The sequence below is a fragment of the Nipponia nippon genome, unplaced genomic scaffold (genome assembly GCF_047370975.1).
Source record: "Nipponia nippon isolate SJK-2023a ecotype South Korea unplaced genomic scaffold, ASM4737097v1 scaffold_1, whole genome shotgun sequence".
In the NCBI taxonomy this organism is placed as follows: Eukaryota; Metazoa; Chordata; class Aves; order Pelecaniformes; family Threskiornithidae; genus Nipponia; species Nipponia nippon.
This window is the reverse complement of record NW_028262290.1, coordinates 62,010,635-62,032,939: the sequence shown is the minus strand read 5'-3', so window position 1 is coordinate 62,032,939 and position 22,305 is coordinate 62,010,635.

Here is a 22,305-nt window from a genome sequence, read left to right as displayed (position 1 = left end):
ATACTTTAAGGTTTGTCTTTGTAGTTCTTGCAGCAACAAAATCACTTTTCCTCTGAAACTTACCCATTCTTTTTAAGCACAAAGGCATGCTTGCCAGGTGTCCCTGCAGAAGAGAATAACACTTTAGCCCAGATAACTCACCTACCTCTAAACCTGCATGTTCTTTTTCTCACAGTAACCCATGTTTTTTATTGATCTTAACAAAATTGGACCTGACTGGACTAGTTATTCTTGCTATGGTATTATTTCTATTACACCAACAGTGCAAATTAAAATAAATAAATAAATTAAAAAGGGAAGTCATCTACTCACATTTATTACACTGTTGTGGCTGAGGTTGTTATACATATTTTTAGTTGTCCAAAAGACATGTATTGGCTGCCTAATAGTGCTAACAAATCTTGACTTATGTTATGCTTTGTAACGATTCACTGTATTCCATCATAACAGATGAGGGGATTGACTGCACCCTCAGTAAGTTTGCAGATGACACTAAGTTAGGTGGAAGTGTCCATCTGCTGGAGGGTAGGAAGGCCCTGCAGAGGGACCTGGACAGGCGGGATTGTTGGGCCAGGGCCAACTGCATGAGATTCAACAACGCTAAGTGCCGGGTCCTGCACTTGGGTCACAACAACCCCATGCAACGCTACAGGCTTGGGGAGGAGTGGCTGGAGAGCTGCCTGGCTGAAAAGGACCTGGGGGTGTTGGTTGACAGCTGCCTGAACATGAGCCAGCAGTGTGCTCAGGTGGCCAAGAAGGCCAATGGCATCCTGGCTTGTATCAAGAATAGCATGGCCAGCAGGACCAGGGAGGTGATTGTCTCCCTGTATTCGGCACTGGTGAGGCTGCACCTCGAGTACTGTGTTCAGTTTTGGGCCCCTCACTACAAGAAAGACATTGAGGTGCTGGAGCATGTCCAAAGAAGGGCAACAAAGCTGGTGAAAGGTCTAGAGCACAAGTCTTATGAGGAGCAGCTGAGGGAGCTGGAGTTGTTTAATTTGGAGAAGAGGAGGCTGAGGGGAGACCTTATTGCTCTCTACAGCTACCTGAAAGGAGGTTGTAGCGAGGTGGGGGGTCAGTCTCTTTTCCCAAGTAACAAGTGATAGGACTAGACGAAACGGCCTCAAGCTGCACCAGGGGAAGTTTAGGTTGGATATTAGGAAAATCTTCTTCACCGAAAGAATAATCAGGCATTGGACCAGGCTACCCAGGGAAGTGGTTGAGTCTCCATCCCTGGAGGTATTTAAAAGAAGAGTAGACGTGATGCTTAGGGACATGGTTTAGTGGTGGACTTGACAGTGTTAGGTTAATGGTTGGACTCGATGATCTTAAGGGTCTTTTCCAACCTTAACCATTCTATGATTCTATGAAAGTGTACAATATTTCATCAGCAGATGAAAGTAGACATAGAATCTCTTTTCAGTTTTAATTTCTTTCAAGTATTTAAGCTTTGAAAATGAATAAATCACAAAATATTCCAAAATTTAGCTTTTTATGTAAATTATATGTGAGATCCCATATTATATCTCTATAGCTTGCAATATACAATAACTGCTTTACTACAGACAACACAGGAAAGGTTTATCCTTGTAAAGCTCTTTTGAAATAAGCTGAGGCCTATGTAAAATAATGATTAATTAAGTTGGCTATTAATTTCAAGAATACACTTTCTGTTCCCAGAACTTCAACTGTGGTCCTGGCTGGAAGCCTGTATTCTCTGTTTTCTATTAGCCAATCCCCAGCTGGTCTCACTGTAACTACCCTCCTGAGAGGTCTGGACAGGGAATCCTATTGTAACAAATTACAGATTTCTACCTCCAGTTAAATTAGTAACTTGATTAGATGCAACAGCTGAAGTCTGTTATCACTTCTGAAACCATGAGCTCCTCTGTGGTTTCTAGAGAGGGATGTGACAGCTGAGAGTTATATTACTTTAATGGATTTTTGACTGGTATCTTGATCATTCATAAAGATTACTCCTCTTAATCATCCAGGCTGTTACATTTTTTTAAATTTTCTTCTCCCACTACACACTTTTTATTAGGGCTGTTTTTTCCACAAAAAGATATGAGGAAGGGAATTCCTGCATCAGTCTTTTTTAAGGTGACCCCATGCGCTAGCATCTTCACAAAATATACAATTAGCAAACTAAGCCAGGCTGTGACTTAGCAAAGTTCAGAGATAATTCAGGCAGTGAAATCACAGTGATAAAGTGTCAAATGTTTTCTTCTGCACTATAAAGGAAAACATTCTCTTTGAACTCAGCAAGGACTTTGTAGGACAGGAGGATTATTTGAACCAATTTTCAGCACACTCTTCTCAAACTGTTCTGTGTGTTGGAGGAACACTGCAGATCCCTTGGATGTAAATTGCAAATAGTTTCCCCCAGTCAGATAAAGGACACACACAAGGTTCTCCTTGTATTTATGTGTCTAGTGGTACTTGAGTCCGTGGCAAACACTTAGTCAATAAGAGCAAACATCAATAGCAATAAAAAAGGCTTGTCTTTTCTTTTCCTGCAAAGTCAATGGAATCTGTCTCATGTGATTTACTTGCCCACTTTTGCAGGTAAAATGGTCCCAGGGCTGGAACAATTCTGTTTGATAGGCACATTTTACAACTATTTAAATGGCTGTCAATATCATCATCCATCTTCTGCCATCAGAAGTGTTGTCTTGCTAATGTTTTCTTGTTTATCACACCTGAATTATCTATATGTAATGCACATAGGGGCTTTGTTGATTTGCACCTTAATTTCTGTGCTTCAGAAATGAATGGCAATTTAGATGCCATTAAAACCAGCCTAGCATTGCTACATATTTCTAAGATCGCCCAGTAAGGATAAACAATCTTCAAGATTCACATTATCTGCAACACCCTTTTATGTTTGCCATTTATTCATTACAGAACTGGTTTCTATAAATTAGCTTTATTCCCTTCAAGAAAGGATGACTCTCTGGTAACAGTATATGATTAACCAAATATCAGATGCCATTTCCCAGCTTCAAATTTCAGTTTGACTCTTGAAGGAGAGAAACAGAAGAGAATGAAGGACAGTTAGAGCTATTCAATTTCTGTTTGATTTGTCAAAAAATATGAAAGGTGTTATTCTGTGCTACCTTAGCCTGGCCCTTGTCTCTAATGACCACTATACCTTCACACGTTTGAATGTCTCAAAAAGAATTCACAAAAGGGAAATTGTTAAGTACAGCTTTGCAGAACTAAATGGACTTTTGTAGCATTTGTGTGCCATATCCTAAGCATTAGCAAGCATTTCATCAGGCTTCTGAGTAGTTCCCTGTGTTATATTAGAAGCTCTGTGTGATATATTTTGAAAAGAAAGCATTAGAAGGGCCTGAAACAATACAACAAAAATAGAAAAGGAAGACAAGAGGGCCAGTGAAAACAATAAAGCATTTAAAGAGACAGTAATATAGGAAGGACAGAAGGGGAAAAAGGAGATAGGTAGAAAAACTCATAAATAACTGTGTAAAAGAAAAGACTCAATACAAGTATGAATATGGTGACTCACTAGCAATGTGATTGATATGTCTATTATATTAATTGCATTGAATTTTGGATGCATGTGGAAGCACAGGCACAAATTTTGTAGGTGCAGATAGCAATAACACCACAGCAAAATTTTGTTCCAAAATAGTTTTTAAAAAATTCTGTTATACTACTTTAAATCTGTTATACTACATTATGCCTTTCTAAGTAAGGAGCTGAAGGTAAAGCTCTCAATGCCTATGTTAACCTACCTTTCCTTTTTCATAACAAATAGATCACGTTTGTCACATGCGGTCTGACCTCCATGAAAATTTTTCACTTCCATCATCTTTGCTAATACAAGGCTATTCAAAGGGCTGCCTTCCCCTTCTGGAATGAGTATCAGTATGATTTTCTTAAGATATCCCACGCCCTTCATTATACACAGGAATCTGATCAAGTCAGGAATTTTCTTCAATCTGTGCAACTATAATGCTTAATTTCCTGCAGTGGATCTCAAATAGCTGTCTGTTTCGTGCATAGACCTGGAAATAAATTCTGGTGTATTTTAAAGGACATGAGATCAAAACCAAAGGTATGGCTCACGATTTCTTATCCTGTCCCAACTGCAAAGTAAAATTACTTCACTTAAGCTACTATGACAGCGGTTGTTCAGTGTCCTGTCCAGGACATAGGACAGGGTTTTGTGCTCACTTTACAGTGGAAGAAATAAAGACAGTAGAATTACGAATATAAGATACAGAGAGAATATCAAGTCATGAATAGATTGCAGTAAGGCTTAAAATCAATCAAAAATTAGTCTGCTAGCATACAAAAAGACTTTTGTGGGCTTATTACCAGATACTGTAAAATTCCTGTAACTGTGAAGTTAATTGGTGCTCCTTTCCAACATCAATAGATGCTGTGAAAGTTTGACAGTGTCCCAAAAAGAGCTCTGAAGAGTCTCGGAGAGCATGACAAAGCCTTGAACTTCAGAGAATGACACATTAGAGCAAGAAGCTCAACCCTGGTAACTGGGCTTACAACATTTTACTGGTTAAAGATTATTTTTCACAAAGAAAAGGATGAGAGCTTCTTGTTTAAAACAAAAGTTGACATCGTGCTTTATAGTTATACATCCCCAAGGAGAGGGGAACAACTGTACCAGCCAACTGCACAGCCCAAATAAGCTGTGTGTGTTGATGTGGACTGCACCTGCACTCATATATTGTGAAAAAATAGGACTCTAGTCCCCATGTAAAGAGGAAAAAAAGGTTTATTCACAAAGGTCCTTGCTTATTAATGTGTTTAGTTAAGTCTATGCCTATTCACTGAAAGCTGTATAAGTACACAAAAATCAGTAGCAATAAGGACCCACACTTCAAAACCCTGTGAAATTTGGACCTATCAATCATCTAACCAGACAATTTTTACAGGTTTTAATTATAAAATAATTTTTTTTCTAATTGTTAGTATTGTTCATTAGCCTCATCCTTTATATAGTTCAATAAAGCAGAATAATGGGTAACAATAATAATTATGTGCTTGCTTCTCAAAAATCAGGTGCAGAATGTGTAGTCTAGAATATACATATATGTATATACTCTTGCCAACAAAACAGTTATTAGAAGCAATATGATATTTAATATCAATGATCATCCTAAAAAGCAATTCAGTTTGGGAAAATTGTTTATTTTTGTACAGTCCTCCCAGCCTCAGTTTTATGTCCTGCAGAAAAGTGTGTCCAGATAACACAATACCAGCAATATAACATGACGCTGAAAACAGTAGTGCATTACCTTTAAAACATGTCTGGTTACACAGTAGGTCTCAGAAACATACTGTGCAATTACAATTGTAATTATAATTTTAGTGACAGTAAGCTGCAACCTTTGATAGTCATGTGATACTATTTGCCGATTTATCTGTGACAGATTTAATGTGTTGGCAGATACAATTTTCATCATCTTCATACCAGCTTTGCATGTCAAATCTGGAAAGTAGTCAGTTGCAGTTCTTAGTTTATTGTTGCATATGAGCTGTTCTTTAGACTTCACTCACTGTATACTAAAAATGCACAGGCTGGCAGACATTTTCAAAATATGTACACAAAGGAGTTGACTGGAGACTGCATTCTGACACAGTTCAGTGTGTTTACTTCTACTTTGTCTCTGAACTAGTTCATAGTCTAATATAAATTGAAATGTCAATACCTTGTATGACATTTACCTTGGTCTAGCAGGGGATCAAGAATAAAATAATAAATGGATTTTCTCCCAGTTCAGCCAGAGTCTACTCAACCAAGCTCTGCTTTTTTTTTTTTTCTTGGTCAAGAAATTTTAGAAAAATTTAGATTTTACTTATTGTTTGCAAGTGTTCTTTCTAGTTTTTGCCACCATCCCCTGGATCAAGAAGCAGTAGCTGCAGAGACTTTGGCATTACAGTATTTCTGGAAGCATCTGTACCAAATCATCTCTCCTATGAGGAAAGGCTGAGAGAGCTGGAACTGTTCAGCCTGAAGAAGAGAAAGCTCAGGGCAATCTGATCAATGTGCACAAATATCTGAAAGAGGGTGCAAAGAGGACAGAGCCAGGCTTTTCTCAGTGGTGCCCAGTGACAGGACTGAAACACAGGAAGTACCCTCTGAACATCAGAAAATGCTTTTTCACTGAGAGAGTGACTGAGCAACAGCACAGGTTGCCCAGGGAGGTTGTGGAGTCTCCCACTTCAGAGATATTCAAAAGCCATCTGGACATGGTCTTGGGCAACCAGATCTAGGTGACCCTACTTGAGCAGGGGAGTTGGACGAGGTGACATCCAGAGGTCCCTTCCCACCTCAACCACTTCTATGATTCTGTGAAATCTGTCAAGATGGGCTCTTTTTCATGAGACTAACACAAAAAAAACAGAGATGTTTTATAGAACCTTTACCTATAGACCTAAATATCCTTGTTTGTGTGTTTGAGGAAAGAAGAGATGAGGAAAAGGAAAGAGGAAAAAAAATGAACTCACTGGTTTTTAAGTCACAGTGGAAAACTACTGTAATAAGACAATCAGTAACTCCCGTAATTAGAATAATATAATAATTTTTATAAATATTTTTATTATTTTTATAACAAAATAATTTTTATAAATATTATAAAAATATTTTCCAGCATTCAGAATTTTTTTCCTGGCTGTTAGTAATAAACAGACATCAGCTGATACTAGGAATGACATTTTATGACTTTCAAGGACAAAAAAAAGTTGCACTTACAGAAGAATGAATAGCAATAGAAAAAAAGTGCAAGCACTGATTGCCTACTGTTCAGTGATTCAAGCTCTAGAAATGTTCTAGACATCCTAATTGAAACTGTATTTAAAACTTCGTGCATCTGAAAGATTTTTTCCTTTTTTTCCTAATTACCAGGATGCTAATTCATTATTATAGCATCTTACTAACGATGGAGGGTATGTTCTCCATTTATCCATATCCTGTTGTTAACAATTGCTATGAAGTGCTACATTTCAAAATTCTAATTACCAGTGAGATAAAGTACTTATTTAAAATTATTTAATTTACTTACTTAAATTGAAGCTATATAAGTCCCCAGAAAGGCAACCCTGTCTAACTGAAAGCTTGTAGCTGCAAGATGACACTGGGCGCACCATCCAGTTACATTGAACAGCATGTCTTCCTCCTCAGTACTTGTTTGGAGAACTTATTCTACAGGTTAGGGCAAACTAAGCATGTAAGGATGGTTTCACAGTGTGTCCTGTGGGCCAAAGTTGATAAATAGTGAATTACTTTACCTGGTAATATTTCATTCCTGATTTGTACTCTCTGTAGTCCTCTCCTGGTAAATGTGGAGCTTTTACACTCCCTAGGCAATTTCTGCTGCTAAGCCCTCTGAACTCACATTTTTCTTGACAAAAGGCAAGCAAATCTGTGTAAGTAAAAGCACATATTCCCACCTCTATCAGGTAAGACTACAAAACACTTTAGCAGGTCCACAGAAGTTTCCAAGATATTTAATTTTTAAAACCAATTAGGAGGTTTGGATTTGGGGAGGGTGGGGAAAGTAGTGGAACAAGCAAGCAGCAAATAATAACTTTTAGATGTGTACCAGCATTACAGAAGTATATGGCTGAAAGGTTATGGTGTGTATTAGGCTACCCTATGAATAAAAATTATATGCCTTAAAGATATATTTACAATAGAGCATTCTACTAAATCATTTTTAATTTTGTTAATATCTGTAGTCACTGCTATAACAGAGTGTGTTTTTCTTATTACTCAGTGATTATTTTTTACTCTTTCTCCTATTCTAATCTAATATATCTTGCTATAGATAGGGTATGTAGAGCTAATAGTCTCCAGTCTAAAATCAGAGCAGTTTTTCAAATGAGCTGTATTCTCATGCAGCTTTGAAAATTGGAAAGTGAAGAGTTGCTGTCAGTATGCAGTGCCCTCTCGTGATCAGCTCAGTGAAATGGTAGAAATAGTACACTGCTTTTTCATACTTTACATTTCTTGATATTCAGCAAAAGAGAGAGAGAAAAAAAAATGATGGTGGCAATGATGGTTTACAAAAGTTGGCAATTCTGCTTTTACGACACCACATCATTCCATTCTGAAGCATGTGCAAAAAAAAAAAAAGAAGCAGATAAACACAAAGAAATGAGAGAGCTCAGGCTGTGTACCAGAAAACAGTAATGGCAAAACACCCCTGGTAACATCAGTCAGTAGCCTGTAATGTCAAAACTCTGGTTTTCCCATCCTTAAAGAAGCATTAATACAAGAAGGAAGCACTGAAACCATAAAACCTAATGCTTATTAGTACCAGTTTTGTATGTTGTTTAACTATATATTAGTACAAAATGCAAATTGTCTATAGTTATCCAAAACCTGCCAAAATATTGCTTTGTTATGTCCTAATAATCATTCTTCTTGATCTGATTAACAGCCACAATAGATGACAGAAGCATTCTCAATTCTCATGTTTACTATAAAAAGAAAAGGATTTTTACTAAGAAATAATACATGGAACATGTTATTATAGGGGAAAGTTATCAAGAAAAAGCTTCATGCACTGATCTGAATCAGCAGGGCAAGGCTACTTTGAGGGAGGGATAGGAGAGGCAAAGGCAAAGTGCTTGGTAGCTGCAGCCAGGCAGGTGGTCAGGGCATTGCTTGGGTTCTGTGGTTCCTCACAAGCTCTTCTTTGGCCTTACTTTGTTGTGCAATAGAGAAAACAGATTCAGTCACAGCTCTGGAGCATTACTTGAATTAATGAGACAGCCCCACAACTTAAAAATGCAAATATGCAAAAGGGCCATTTATTTCAAACTAATATATCCATTTAAATGAAATCCTGGTAAGACTCTACTTACAGGGCAGCTTCAGACTCCCTGACTGGGAAGGAGAGGGTGTACTCAGGACACATCACATCCTCAGCTGTGGAAGGACCTCTTGAAATCAGTCGCAATTAGGGACTTCTTTAAACAAGATCAAGCAAAAAAGACCAGACCACTCCAGTTTTCAAGAATCTCACACTAACCATGCTCTTCCTTTTACTCTGGTGAGAGGAGCTTATTTCTAGTCCAGCTGTATTTAGATCTACTTTGTTCTGTGACATCAGTGATGAACTCTGAAGGGATTCAGCTCCAATAACCACACTGTCTGCCTTGATGCTGACGTGAGCGAAACAGCAAACAAATGGAAAATATACCCAGGTTTTTAAAGGGAGTTGGATCTCTCTGCCTTAGGAAGGAAAAAAAAAAAAAAGAAAAAAGACCCCACAACTAATTCATCCTCCACTGGGCGCACAGAATTAAAAAACCAATCAAGCAAACAACTGAACAGCCTGTCTGAAAAGCTCCACTGAGTCCCTTTTCTGCATGTTTTGCTCATCCACACTGCCTGTTTCCCCTGCTATCACTACACAGGCTTTGCCTTTAATTGCTAGTGCAAAGCAGTACTCAGATGTAAATTAGGCACTCATTTAAGGAGAGAGAAAGGGAATGCGAGGCCTCTTTTGGAAAGCCCTGCTGTCAGTTACCACAAGCAGTATTTGTCACCATAGTGCAATGGTGAGATCCACTAGTGCTAGCAGAATTCAGGCACCTGTTTGCCTCCATTAAGACAAGCAGTTTTGTTATGTAAGTGAGGAGAAACCCGTGAGTTTTGTCCATTCCTACACCCACAAAGGTCACCAGCACTTCTCAAATTGCATTGATCTGAAGACTGCTGCTTCATGCACAGTATAAGGTAGGCTAGCCACAATCTTCCTAGAGGCTGCGTGGAGTGAAATACCAGTAGCACCAAAATCAGACACAATTCATAGTTGTTTTCAATAGTAAAGTTTTATAGAACAGATAAAATGCTTGTTTGGAAAAGTAAATTTCTCCATCATTCCTCACTTTGTTGTCATATTTATTACACATATAAACCAGTGCAATATCCTCAAAAAAACACAAATTCTACATGGTGTCATGTTGTATCAACCATTGAATAATTCAGAGTATATATGAAGGTTTATAATAAGGACAAGTTTATGAAACTTAGTATTTACGCTGCTGTTACAGGACAAAGAGGAAATGTCACAGTTATGATTGCTTAAATGTAATAGAAAATGCATCCAAGCAATCCATCTGGATAATACGTTTATCCTTTTAAAATATACATACCAGATTCTACAAATATTTTGCAACATTTTTCTTTAGTATGGCATATATTTTTAAAGATACAAGTGAATTAATAAACTTGTGAAGTTCAGTATATGGTAATTCCCAAAACTGAAGAAGCATCCTGAAATCACCCTATACACTTCATTTTCTGGAACATATTTTTAGGTTTATTTAAATTTAAAGATAGAAGTCTAGCTCTTCATATATGACTCATAATTTTAGTACACATTGCACCATTCTTGCTCATTCATGCATCTTTTCCAGTCATCTTAAAATTTTCATAATTAAGCTGAGTGTAAATACAAGTCCAATCCTCTTAACGTTTATTATGAGTATTTGTAATCTTTGTTGTCTGATTTTCCCTTATCCTACTGCTTTCTCTAGGAAGATGCTTAAAGAGGAATTTCCTCTTGCAGTTTCCTCTGGAGACTTCTGCAGCTGGGTATGGTGAGTTTATTCACCAAATGACCAAAAAAAGTAATACATTGCACAGCATGACAAAGATACTAAACTCTTAAGAGACTATTCAGCTTATAACTTAAACTATAAACCTTTCATCTATAAGTGCCAGTGTTCATTGCCACAACTATTAATGAGGTATGGATGTCCACTTCCCTTGTAAAGCCTTGAAGATGTCAGATGTAATAGTAAATAGTCATTATGTACTGAGATGGATTTCATCAGCTACACAGGTTCGCTAACTATGCATGTTGGTTTGCTTAAGAACTGAGTGTTCTCCAAAAGGGATTGATAGCAACCCAGGAAGTCATCAAGAGATCAGATGCAAAACCCATAAGTCACAAGAAGCTGGCTGAAAGCGGGGAAAACTATCAAAGTCTTCTCCGTATTCCCCTAACCACTAGAAATGTTGTCTGTGCAATCTGTATTTTACATATATGTTCACAATGAACTTAAAGAAACATATTCCTTTTCATTGACCTGTTCAAAAGTGGTATTCACCCCAGTGATATACGCTCTAGCAAGGAAATGAGACCACTGTAGATGATCAAGCATGGGCCTTATAGATAACTTCTGTCTGAAGAAGGTTAGACATCTGGTGATATTTCCTGACAAAAACTGTCTGCTTCTCTTTGTTAGTCAATGGACTGCCAGAAAAGGAGGTGTTTATATTAATTGCAACTTTCACACTGAAAACGTATGTAAGTGACAGAACTCTAAGGCTGTGCAGAAGATCTCAAAAGATTCTTGATAAGACAATTTATGGAGTTGCAGTCCCTGCTTCTTGCCACTGCTCCCCCATGAAAACTCACATCCTGTGCTGCGGAGTCAGCTGAAGCAAGTGAGTTCTTGCATCCTCTGGTATGAGCCCAATTTGTGTCTAAACTTATCACAGTGATAAGATGATGATTTTTGTTTATTTCTGCTTTATGTTATAGCAAAACAGAGTAGAATGCTTTAGAAGTTTTTTTCAATCTAATGCCAAACAAGTTCAAAATCTGACAACCAATTATTTTTAGGGCAAAAAAGTAAACAAAGAAATAGGAATGTGCCATGGTTTTTTATACATCTGTAAGAACATCAATTTGCAATAAAACAGGTGATTCAAAATCTTGCTCTGACTAAAGCATTATTTATTCTCACTACTGGCTTAACTACTGCATAACTGGCTACTTTGCACTGGCTACCTCTCATGTCTGAACAGAAATTCAATCTCAGATCTGAAAAATCATCTAGAAGAAATGCTTAATAACCTGGCAATATTACAAGGAAAAAATATTCAAAAAAATCAGCATATTTGAAGAGAAGTATCATCAAAAAATCCAAATCAGATCTGATTATTTTCTATATAAGCACAGATACACAGGCATACAGTGGATTCCAGAGGCCTAGTGCATCAGGTGGCATCCTGACCCTGTTAGTACTTAGGTACTGACCTTTCCCAGGAGATAGACCAAATGACACTATTTCGTATTTCACCCACCACAGAAAAGAGTTAAGATACATAAAAATGGATGGAAAATTTTTTTTCACATCTGTGTGATACAAGACTGTACAGGATAAATGTGTTATTTAAGGTGACTGTCATTTCTCTAAGCTGAAGTATGTAACTGTACACTCTGTGTGAGATTATTAAGAAAAACCTATTTCTATCATTAGTAAAACAAAGACTCTCTGAACACAGAAGTGTGAACAGACCGGCCCAGAGTACCCTAGAAGTAAAAGAGAATGATCATTGTAACAGCATTAAGCAAGGTGAGCGTGGTTTGAGTAGTCAAAACTTTCAGTGAAACCTCTGCCATGTCACTAAGCAGTCAGAAGCAAAATGTGTCTTCTGTCGCTTCTGTTTTTATTCATTGTTTCCACAAGCTAAGAGAAATCTAGCCAAAATGATGGATTGTCTAAATGCAAAGTTTAAAAGTAAAAAAACAAGTGCTGCCTCAGGCTGCACAATGTGTGGAGGGGAAGGGACAGATGATCCATACATATTCAGGCTTGGGTAGCTTCCCAACAGTAAGCCAAATCTGTTGTCACTTTGCCATAGGCATGTCAAGAGTTCAGCATCTTCAAACATCTTTAGCCTATGCAAACAGAAGAGATAATGTAAAATAAGCTTAACAGATTATGCCTTATTAGTTACAGTTATACCTGAATCTCAGTGATGAGCCCAGCAGGACTGCACTCCTGCATGCAGTTTGGTGAAACCATTACCATACAGCCAGGGCTCAAGTGCCTTTACCTCCATCTCGTCACACTTGGAATGACACTTTAGAAAGCTTTGTTCAGAGGGATCTTTTTTCTGCTAGGAAAAAAAAAAAAAAACAAAACAGCAACAGATAAATGAGAATAACAATATAAGAGAGAAAAAAACCTATGGTCAGTTCAAAATCACTCATCGTAAGGCAGCTGGTTATTTTCTTTTAAACTATTCTTTTTCCTGCCATAGAAAAATTTCTTACCAGGCTAATTCTGTAGGAGTTATAATTCTGGTCTATTGCAGTTGTTATTTGGTGTCAGTATAGATGTACTGGATAAATTCCCAGAGATCTGTGACTTTCCAAACAGAAAAATGTAAAATAATATAATTTGCTTTCTGCTTCCTTTTTCCTCATCTGTGAAAATTACATTTTCTTGGGACATTATTGGTCAAATTCTGAAGTCAATGTGATTTCTAAGGTACTGGTAAGTATAATTTAGTCTAGTGGGTTTCCACAAAGGAGAGTCAGATGAGTGCTGTAATATATTTTTAGCAATCACTAAAAATGTGTGGGAGAAAAGATAAAATTAAATAGACTAGATCAAAATTAGTTCTACATAGCAAAGACTTGTGAGACTACCTGTTGTTATGTTCCAAAGATATGTCAATCAGAAGTTGCAGAAGTGCTATTGCTGACTGAGAATCACCTGTACTTTTGGCACATCACAGAATACTTCTCTACTGACTGGATCACAGCACATGTACACATTCATATGAAGAAAGACCTCTCAGTTCTGACAACTGTTTTGATAAGCCTTTTCTCATGATAATGGGAAAAAATGCTTCCATGATTCCAGTTAAGGGAAGTATCTTGGTTTTGATGCTGGATCAGTAATATTTTGATTCATGCAAATGTCATTTTACCTCCAAATCAATTTCAAGTCAATGCAGGGATTAAATGCTTTCACTACATACCCTCTTTTTCCAGGAAAGAAATGTTATTCCTTCCTGTTAGAAAAGTAGCTCCTTTCAGCATCTTCAGAAGCAACCTGGGGAGAAAATAATACAACACATTTTTTCCTTCACAGCTTGCTTAGGTATTTTAGGTGTGACGCTCAAGTGTTGCTTACAACTGTGACTTCTTTCAATGCATAGTTATCCATACCACCATTGCTATTTAAATTGTATCTCATTTGCTGCTGATTTGAACATTCACACTGATGATTCAGACATTCATCTGAACATCCTTCAGGAGGCAGAAAATCACAAGTGAACACAGTCATACAGAACAGGGTTACAAATACATCAATCAGAGAAGCATGGAAAGGTGGGTCACTGCCTGTCACATACATAGCAGCATATAATGGCACAGAGGCAATGGTGCTTAAAGTCATTTTAAGCACTACAGCTAATAGAATTTGTTATAATACATTTCATTAGAAATTTCAGAATATGATGCTGCTCTGTTGACTGCATTTTAACCAATAAAGCCATATGTCAGCCCTCTGTCTGCAACCAAAACAATGACTACAACACCACTGGTGAGCCAGTTTCAACCAGCTATTCAGAGGGGGCAAATTTTAGTGTTCATTGAACATAATCCCACTAGTTATTTTTAGCCATTCCTTCAACACTCACTGTGCTACTAATTCTGAAGTGTGTGTTTGTTACTTTCAACAGACTGATGATGGGTGTAAGTCAAGTATTCACTGAGGTACTTGGTGCTTATTTGGCTTTGATATTTGAAACAGCATTTGTATTAATAATCTCAATCTTCCAAATGCTAATTCATTATGTTTTTTTTTTTTAATCACAGGTTTTCTTCATGACTCACCCATTTTATTTTCTGCTAATTTTGATTATTCATTTTATATTATGTTATTTTTACTTCACTGAAAGAATATCAGAGACTTTTTATGGATTCCTTGTCTTCTCAGGCATTGTAGCACCTGCCTCTGTGAGGAAAAACTGTGATGAGACAAATAAAAATACTCACACTTAGCACTGAGTCTGAAGTTTTAAACTTCTCACAGAGGTTTTAAATCATCATTGGTGTACAGTGAGAAGCATTTACAATGAAGTGAGAGAAGAAGAAAATGCAGTCTAAAGTGCTGAAAAATAGGTCACATTCATTAGACAACATAAAGGACCTACAGTGCAAAATAATTTTCTGAGAGCTCAGACTTCTGTTGTAAAAGAAAGATGACACCAGCAGGGAAGAGAGAGAATGCCCGAAACACAGCAACATGCAGTCTGTCCTGCAGAACAGGTGGAAGGGACATTGCTTTTTCCCTTCTATGAGATCCATCTTATACATGGTCCAAGGTTGGCACCACTAAACACAACCAAAACATAACTCTAAACTGCATAGTAGTTTCATTACAAAGTTATATCTTTCTGGTTGTATTATTAAAGGAAATATGAATATTTGTATCATTTTCAAGTGGAGGAAAAATAGATACTTATCAATCTTATATCCATTTTTTCCTTCTTAAAAACAGTAATTATTTTCCAAATCATATGGAAAGATTTCTGCTTCATTTTCAGATTGTGTTAAGTGAGTGTCTTTTCTTTTGCTTTACAAACAAAGCATTGAAGGCCAAATGCCAATTTCCATCTTGATTCCACCACATGCATTAATACAGGCAAAATTCAATTCCTTTGTAGCCCAGAATATGTGGATCACTGAAGAATATGTGAAATGTCCACGTCCCCAAACTATTTAATTGAAAGCTAACAAGCCAATGAGGAAGGTCTTTTCCACTAACAACTTTTACCTGTAGTGACTGTGATAACATTTTGGAGAAATCTATGCAATAAAGTTAGCAATACCTGTTCTAAAAAACTGGAATTGTTATGTGCTTGATGTCTGAGATGTATCTAATCTTTTTTACTACACAATGCATAGTTGCCTCTATTTTGTTCGATTACAGTGTCTCCTCTAATCTACTTATTCTTGCACTAAGATATGCTAAGTGTCTGTTCTTTAATTGCTTTGCCATAAATAGTTCAATTAATTTAACAAATTTATGATTTTCACATGACTATTTAAAGTTCTTATAGGAAATATTGTATGATGGCATCATAAAAAGTAGGCATTCCTAGGATTAATCAGGTATTACAACAAATATAAAGCTGGACCACAGCCAGTCTTTAGAACGATACCGTAACCTGATGCGTATTGTGAGAAGTTCTGCTTAAGCCCACCTGCCAATAAATAACTTTTTTATTTTCTCATAACAGTTACTTTTAAACCTCTGCTGATATATTTTGCCTACATCAGGCAAGGCTGCAGAAGTCGGGAATCTCCCTGGGTTCAGAGCAGTCATTCCCCAGCGGGCTGTTGGAACACTGGCATGAATGTAAAGGCTCACTGCAGCACCCAAAACTCAGTTGCTCCCCCTACCACATCTCTGCAGGTTTTCTGTGCTGTGGCTAACAGAACAGGGCTACAAGATTTGCAAGCATATAATTTTGCAATAATAGTTACAAAACAAAATTTAGCTAAGGAGGAAGAAAAAGGCCAATAAGGCTATTCAGGGTTTTGAAACTTCATTTTTTGTGAATATTTCCTCACTGAGATTTTATGCCATTTTGAAGCCTTACTGACCCTGAAAAAGGCCTACTATTTGAGAAAATGTTTTGAATCTGACTACTGATTATCAAGTACAAAGCTACTTGTATGTACTTTATCATTTAGTTAGCAAAGATTTTTACACTGCTTCTATAAACACAAAAGAAGGTTTCTGTTGCTAATTTTTAGCTAAAGGGCAGATGTATATCCTGACATCTTAAAAACATGGATCAAATTTGGTGTCTTGAAACCCTGAATCTTTCGAACTCTGTATTCGATATGTATTCCCAGGATCTTGGTTTGGCATGTGCCACCAGTCAAATCACTGATGAAGTTCTTGACACTGTTTAATAAAGAGACCAGAATGTATGAAATGTTTAATGTTTTATGGCATCTTTTCAACAGGATCCTTTCACTAAACTGATATTAAGCATTAACCATCTGGGGTCAGCTCCGTAAAAAGAGCTTATTATTGGAATGGAAGAAAGGCGCAAACGTAAACAACATTTTGCATACCATCATCCATCATTAACATTTAAAAATTCCTGCAGAGGTATTGATGCAAAGGCAACCAGAACTCTATGAACCCAGGAAGTAGCAAAAATAAGGATAAGAAGAGAGAAACTGGTAAGGTAAAAAAGATAATTTAGCTGAAGGAATACAGGATAGATGTTGAACAGAACCCTCAATTTTTTAATTATGCAATGAGGTAGATGAGGGTATATTCAAGGTCAGATTGGATGGAGCTCTGAGAAACCTGATGTAGTTGAAGATGTCCCTTCTTGTTGCAGGGGGGGTGGATTAGATGACCTTTAAAGGTCCCTTCCAACCCAAACCATGCTATGATTCTATGATCCTATATAAAATTGTATGATGGATAGACAATAATGTGGACCAACCCCATTACAAATCTGATAAAGAAGGAGGGTATTATCTTACCCAGATATAAAATGAAAGTCAATATTTTCTCTTCTTTGATGTGTTGTATTTGGGGCTTTTTCTTTTATAATTGATAATTTTAACAGATCAGAGATCAGTTAATTAAAATTATTAAAATAGGTCTTGTGGGTCAGGTTCCCTGCAAATGTTTAATTAAGGTCTCTTTTCCCACACATCTTTTTTCCTGTGATGCTGAAGGCCATTCGTGGGCCCATCATTAGTGTACTTCCTGAGTAATAATCATTAAGTATTCTTTTCCATTTTGAGACTTTACTGATATTTTGAAATAAGAATAGAGACTTTTTGTAGAAATTAATTATGAGGTTGTGTGTTGGTTTCGGCAGAGAGGAGCTAATGAAAAAATGCTGAGGTCCACTGCAAGATTTTTTTGCAAAAACTAAACAGCAGGGGTGCGAAGATGGGTGAGTTGTCATCTGTACCACTGAGACATAACAGATTGACATTACACATATATTTGGTACTTCAGGCCTGATGGGCTTTTCAGCTTACCCCTGCTGTGTTCAAATGGGGACACAAAGGGGTCTCAGCTGGGAAATGTGGCAATCACTTAACAGTCTCAATTCTCAGTTATTAAAGAAGTGTCCCAAATAAAGCTGGTGTCATCTCACTGCTGCTTATAACCAGCCTTTTATACATTAACCAAACCAGATTAATTTATAGATAACACGACCAACTTGGAAAAGCAGTTAGCTGGTGCAAATAAGTTTATAATGCTATTCAGGTTCACACCAGCCCAAATTTCAGGCAACAGATATACTCGCCTCTTCCTTTTTCTTTGATTGTACCAATAGGAAAATTTCAGTAGTACCAAGAAACTACTCCTATATTTCAGATAAGGAAAAGCTGATAGTAGTGGAACTATAGCCTCCTGCTATTAGCAGTATGGGAAAATCAAGGATTTGCTGGAGGAGAGGAAGCTTGCTTTAAAAATACACAGCTGAGACCGTGATGATTTAACGGCTCAGGAGACTGAAGTTCCCATTTTTGTTCCTTGTGAAACTACAGAAAAACTGAAGTTGTAAGAGACCAGGTTCAACAAAAACACCCTAGAAAGCGGAAGAGGCCACCTCCCAGAAATGTCATTTCTTTTCCCTTGTCTACACAGCACAAGAACAATGCGGAGATACTGAACTGTGTGAGAAACATGATACTTTAGCATTATCCTAGCATAGCTCCTTGAAAACAGTTGCTTTTCTCCTTGGACCCAAATAGTTCTGCACATGTTACTAAAGTTAAGTCTGCACAGCATTAGATATTTGTTAACCCTCATTGCTGCTGCTGGTACTATTAATGCCATAATTCCATTAGTGACTGGTGAGTTTTCTTCCATGAGCTTATATTCACAATTAAACTGGAAACATCCATTAATTTTTCACAAGGAACTAAAAAGGATAATTGGATTTTATTAAAATAAATCACTGACAGCTTTTAATGCAAATGCATGGTTAACATCAAAGACACTGAAGAGCTGCTGAAAGAAATAATAATAAAACAGTGGATCAGCCTCACAAGTTTTAACTGGCAACTTTTCCCCAGCCAGAGGGTCTGTTCTATTAAAACATGGCAAGTACTTAGCAGTAGAAAAAGAATAAAGAGAATTTTCAGAGGTGTTTGACAGATCAACACCACAAAAAGTTATAGAGTTTGATAAAGAAATGAGACATCAAGTGTGGAGGGATTACAGAGTTCCCTGTCCTCCATAATTATCAGAGAGGACAAAATGTGCCACAGGGGGATACAAACCAGGGTAGCTTCCAGGCAGAGGTGTGCTGTGGTTGAAGTTTAAAGCTCAGATCCTCACGTTATGCCCAGAGTAAGATCTCAAAATATCCCACATGATGAACAAGAAGTCTACCAAAAAATGAAAAAGGAGTTAAAACATCAGAAAGCTGCAGGTGAAGACCAAGCCACCAGAGAGATGTTAAACATTTGTAATGATGAGCTTATCATCATATGAGATTCACAAATATAAGTCAATGCCAGCTGACATTTATTGGTATTTACATGCTTTACTGAGCTTTCTGATCTCAGACTCCAAAATCTGATTCTTTCATACACTTCATGTCTTTCATCTTTTCTTATTTTCTTCTTCTCTCCATTTCTGCTCTCTAATGATTCCCATTCTACCCAGTAACCAATATGTTTTATAAACCTGCATTTAAAAAATAAATATAGATACGTAAAAAAAGGAAAAAAGGAAAAAAAAAAAGGAAAAAAAAAGATGTACAGGGAAAATATTAATGATCAGAAGAACCTTACAAAAAATACAACTAGAAATAAGAAGATATTAACTAAGATTGCTAGGAAAAATTTTTAAATACTGGAAATATCTACACCATTAAATGAACACTTATGGTTATTTTATTCACTCTTGCCTTTCCTCAAACTAGGCAAAGGCTTTGTGTTGATACAGACCTTCATAAAGATGCTGGCTCTGGTTACTACATCTGTATCTTAGCTCTCTTAAACTAAAACAGTGCAGTGAATTATTTTGTCACTGGTATGTTAAAGCGTTAAACTACTATTGTACAGAATGAGATACCAGAAAATTTTCCAAGACTTCAGAGGATAGACTTCACATCTGTTTTTCTATTGCTTTAAGATCATACAATCCTGACTGTCAAAGTCACAGTAGTTTAACACCGTGTAAAATAACAGATGTACTTTGACATTATACAGATATGCATATATGACATTTTCTAGAAACATTCACAGTTAAGGACTGAAAACAGTAACTGAAAGATGGAAAAGACTTAAAAAAACCCCCGTGTTTATGTATGTGGTCTGTATTTTCACTAAACTTTTTTGCCCAGCCTTCACAAGTCCTGTGAGCATTGCAGTTGGATAAGAGTCTGAAGGATGGTTGGGAGTGAGCACACAGTTCATGTAAAGATAGAAAGATTGTCAATGACAGTAGTACTGTAATTTGTAAATGGAATGAGTAAGGAGGAATTGTCTTGTCCAAAGCAACTTGGGCCTGGACACCGGCGGAAAAAAAATCCTGATATAAACTCTCTCTGAAGAAATGTGACATGCTTGTGATGAATAAAATCGGCAAAACAGGGCGTAGGCAGGGTCACCTCCAGCATCCGCATGTAAGCAAGAAAGGGCTTACAAGGTATCACTATGGAGAAAAAAAACAGATCCCTTTCAGGGAAATCAGCATGCTGGCGTTCCTCTCTGACATGCCTATACGCAAATGCACACAACATGGGGAATAAACATGATGACTTAAAGATCTACCTGCAGTTGCATGGTTGCAGCCTTGCTGGCAGGAGGGCATAAAGCAAGATCACAACGCTGGATTTCAGGAGAGCAGACTTCGGCCTCTTTAAAAACCTACTTGGTAGAGTCTGATGGAATAAGGCCCTGGAGGGAAGAGAGGCCCAAGAAAGCTGATTAACATTCAATGATCGCTGCCTCCAAGCTTGAAGCAGAAAGTCAGGCATTGAGCAGGAAGTCAGGCAAAAACACCAGAAGGCCTGAGTGGATGAACAAGGAGCTCCTGGCAAAACTCAAACACAAAAAGGAAACCTACAGAGGGTGAAAATAGGAACAAGTAACTTGGGAGGAATATAGAAACACTGCCTAAGCATGCAGGTTTGCAGTTAAGAAAGCCAAAAGCCCACCTGAAGTTGTATCTGGTGAGGGATGTCAAAGGCAACAAGAAGGGCTTCTATAAGTATATAGGTGACAAAAGGAAAGCTAGAGAAAATGTGGGCTTGCTGCTGAATGGGGCAGGGGCCCCAGTGACACAGGACATGGAAAAGGCTGAGGTCCTGAATGCCTACTTCAGCTCAGACTTTAGTAGCAAGACTGGCCTTCAGGAATCCCATGCCCCAGAGACAAGGGAGAAAGTCTGGAGCAAGGAAGGCATACCCTTGCTGGAAGAGGATCATTTTAGGGAACATGTAAGCAAACTGGACATACATAAGTCCATGGGCTTGATGGGATGCACCCACAAGTGCATCCTGGCTGATGTCATTGCAAGGCCACCTGATGATCTTTGAACAATCATGGGGATTGAGAAAGGTGCTTGAGGACTGGAAGAAAGCAAATGGCACTCTTATCTTCAAGAAGGACAAGAAGGTAGACCCAGAGGACCTTGAGCTTCACCTCTATCCCTTGGAAAGTGATGGAGCAAGTAATCCCGGAAACCATTTCCAGGCACATAAACAACAAGAAGGTCATCAGGAGTAGTCAGTATGGATCCATCAATGGGAAGTCATGCTTTACCAACTACTGATTGCCTTCTACGATGAAATGACTGGCTTGGTAGATGAGGACAGAGCAGTGGATATTGTGTACTTTGACTTCAGAAAGGGTTTTTGGCACTGTCTCCCATAAGATTCTCTTAGAGAAGTTGATGAGGTATGTGCTGGATGGGAAGACAGTGAGATGGATGGAAAAGGACTAGCAAGCCTTACAGGAAGTACAGATTAGATAGTGGACAATGAGGGGGATTGAAAACTGGCTGAGCTGTTGGGCTCAAAGGGTTGGGATCAGAACCACAAACTCCACCTGGGGGCTAGTTACTAGTGGTGTACCCCAGGGACTGATACTGGGCCAACACTGTTTAACTGCTTCACTAATGACCTGGATGATGGGGCAGAGTGTACCCTCAACAGCTGCACAGGTGATAGAAAACTGGAAGGAGTGGCTGATACACCAGAGTCATGTTGCCATTCAGAGGGACTTCAACAGGGTGGTGAAACAGGATGACAGGAAACTCATGAAGTTCAACAAAGGGAAACACCAAGTCCTGAACCTGGGTAGGAATAACCTCATGCACCAGGACAGGCTGGGGGATGACCAGCTGCCACACAGCTTTGCAGAGAAGTAGCAGTGGGTCCTTCCTAACCATGAGCTGACCACGAGCTAACAATGCATCCTTTCGGCAAAGAAGGCCAGAAACATCCTTAGCTCCATTAGGAAAAGCATTGCCAGCAGACTGAGG